This window comes from Theropithecus gelada, chromosome 5 (genome assembly GCF_003255815.1).
Source record: "Theropithecus gelada isolate Dixy chromosome 5, Tgel_1.0, whole genome shotgun sequence".
Taxonomy (NCBI): Eukaryota; Metazoa; Chordata; class Mammalia; order Primates; family Cercopithecidae; genus Theropithecus; species Theropithecus gelada.
The window spans coordinates 149,521,916-149,525,261 of NC_037672.1; the positions used below are offsets into that span (position 1 = coordinate 149,521,916).

General features: G+C 42.6%; 1 pseudogene; it reads right to left on the minus strand.

Moving 5' to 3' along the window:
• Positions 1-326: 326 nt before the first annotated feature.
• Positions 327-1,047, minus strand: LOC112625056 (annotated as a pseudogene).
• Between the last annotated feature and the right edge of the window lie 2,299 nt (positions 1,048-3,346).

The window sequence follows — 3,346 nt, forward strand, 5'->3', positions numbered from 1 at the left end:
CTATGGTTAGGCTCTATTTCTTTGCATTATTTTTTGTTAAATATTACGTATGTTCAAAAAACCGTTATTCATGTGTATGGAGAATAATAATAAAATGAACACCTGTGTACTCACCAGCTGGCTTGAGAAAGAGAATATTGCCAGTACCTTAGCAGTCCCTGCATACATCTCTCTAGCCCCATTCTCTTCCCTTTTTTCCCAGAAGTAACCATTATTCTAGTTTTGTGCTTACCCACCTGTGATACACACACACACACACATTTTCATTTTCCATGGTTTTTTTTCACAAATAAGACTTTTTATTTGCCATTTTAAATGTCTGAGCATTAAACAGATTCTTGGACTGGTGGTTCATACCCATCAGCTCATTCAACTTTAGCACCTGTCTCTTCTCCAGTAGCTTTTCCAGAACTGCTACCTTTGCCATGAAGCTCCATGAGATTTTCCAATTCAAACTTGGTCTTCTTCAGCATTTTTACTTTTCTAATGAAGACATCATTGAGAGAATAAATAGATTGGTAAGCCTTATCTATGTCTTTTCCAATGCTGTCTGGAATCAGTTTATTGACCACTTCTTTCAAGTCATTTGTCTGTACCTCTCGGGTCATGATTTCCATCATCTTCTTCCAGATTTGGCGGACCTGTTGGTGCTGAATGTAAGAGGTCTTCCGGATCTGATTGTTAAGTTTTCTAGTAAAAGTAACACAGAATAGACAAAGCAAGTAACCATCAGTAGTCTTGACATCAACATGAGCTTCAATCATGTCTGCCAGTTTTTGACCACATAACACATTCTGCCACAGGTAAGATCCATGCCATGGAAGTTAGGTAGTTTTTTCCCTGAACACCTTTAGTAATCAGCTTGAAGTTTCTAAATGCAACTTCATAATTTTGCAGATCATCAAGACTCACTTCAAACACACGACCCTTGAGGCCATCTGATGCAATTTTGGTTCCTTCAGTCCTGGTGACTAGTGTCTCTCCAATATTTCTTATATTGAACATAGCAAGTGCTTTCACATCCTACCAGTCTTTCTTAGAAAATAGATCAACTAGGCTGGGCATGGTGGCTCACACCTGCAATCCCAGCACTTTGGGAGGCCAAGGTGGGTGGATCACGAAGTCAAGAGATTGAGACCATCCAGGCCAACATGGTGAAACCCCATCTCTACTAAAAATACAAAAAGTAGCTGGGCATGGTGGCGCTTGCCTGTAGTCCCAGCTACTCGGGAGGCTGAGGCAGGAGAATCGCTTGAATCCAGGGGGCGGATGTTGCAGTGAGCCAAGATCACGCCACTGCACTCCAGCCTGGTGACAGAGCAAGACTCCATCTCAAAAATTAAAAAAAAGAAGAAAATAGATCAACCACTTTCTTCTTGGTTCCCCTTTTGCTGCCTTTTGTGAGGCACTTGTTCTTGCTGCTCAGAGAGCCAAAAGGCATTTTGCATGTTTTCAAAATCTAAATGATTCATGTGTTATTCTGGGACTCACTTGTTTCCTACTCAATATTAGGTTCCTAACTTATTCAGGCTGATACACGTAACCATCATTATATCCCCAGGGCCTCTGATGGTCTAGTACCACCAACCTAGTCTCCAGAATTCTGTTATTCCCATTTACTCTGGGACATTTCTTACCATCAATCTTAATCTAGAGGACAAGCAGTTCTGAGCTTCTCAGAATATATTAGCATATTGTTTATCACTTCAGTAAGGGAGTGTCCTCTAGGACCTCCCAAGAAACATTGTTGGCTGGTGGGTTCTCTGGTATTACATAGTAAATGCATTCTTGGCCAGGTGCGGTGGCTCACGCCTGTAATCCCAGCACTTTGGGAGGCTGAGGTGGGCAGATCGCTTGAGCCCAGAAGTTCAAGACCAGCCTGAGCAACATGGAAAAACACCATTTCTACAAAAAATACAAAACTTAGCTGGGCATGGTAGTGCATGCCTGTAGTTCCAACTACTCAGAGGGCTGAGGTGGGAGGATCACTTGAGCCCAGGAAGTTGAGTCTGCAGAGAACTGAGATTGTGCCACTGCACTCCAGCCTGGATGACAGAGTGAAACCCTGTCTCAAAAAAAAAAAAAAAAAAAAATGCATCCTTACTTCTAATCTCTTTGAAATTGCTGACCTCTTCTTCATCTCTCTTCTAAGAGGTTCCAGCATCTCCATCTTATCATTGTTTTCAAGTTTCAAGGAGCTATTTCTGCAATGTATTAGGTACAGTTCTAAGCATTCTACCAGGAGAGTGAGTCCCGTGTCACTGAATAATACACCTGTATTAACAAACTGTCCCCTATTCAGTCTTATATTCTGCCCTCCCTGATTTGGCACCTTTAAGATTCATTTCCAGGCAAGTTCTCCCACTTCCTGCTAGTACATATTTGCCAGGTTTTGCAGTGCTTTTGGTGAATAACCCCTTTCTTCACATAACAGTATTTCCTTGCTTGACTCATAATAAGATTTCTCACTATTGGTCTAGAAGCAATGAAGAGAGGTAGGGACGGATCTTAGAAACAAGCATCGTCCTGCAAGGCATTTGCCCTTGCTATGTGAGACCTTGGCATAGTCTCTGAGCAATAGAAGTCTGATTTCTCCTAGCAAGGAGAAAGGTTCCAGAGTATTCTCACTCTGAGTTTTAAGAGGAATCTGGGGTTTTAAGGTCCTCGAGCCCATCCACCCAAATATCTCCATCGGAACTCTCAGGGTCCCTCTCCTTCTTTTTCAGGTCCCTTACTTTAGCATTAGAAATTTGGGGGCTGGGCACAGTGGCTCACACCTGTAATCCCAACACTTTAGGAGGCTGAGGTGGGTGGATTGCTTGAGCCAGGAGTTGGAGACTAGCTTGGCAACATGGTGAAACCTCATCTCTATGAAAAAAAAAAAAAAATTAGCTGAGCATGGTGGTGCATGCCTATAGTCCCAGTTACCTGGAGGCCTGAGGTGAGAGTAGGTAGATCACTTGAGCCCAGGAGGTTGAGGCTGCAGTGAGGCGTGTTTGCACCACTGCACTCCAGCCTAGATGGCAAAGTTAGACCAAGAAAGAAAGAAAGAAAGAAAGAAAGAAAGAAAGAAAGAAAGAAAGAAAGAAAGAAAGAAAGAAAGAGAGAGAGAGAGAGAGAGAGAGAGAAAGAAAGAAAGAAAGTAAGTTAGTTGGTTGGTGGACTGTCACTTGAGCCCAGGAGGTTGAGGCTGCAGTGAGGCGTGTTTGCACCACTGCACTCCAGCCTAGATGGCAAAGTTAGACCAAGAAAGAAAGAGAGAAAGAGAGAAAGAGAGAAAGAGAGAAAGAGAGAAAGAGAGAAAGAGAGAAAGAGAGAAAGAAAGAAAGAAAGAAAGAAAGAAAGA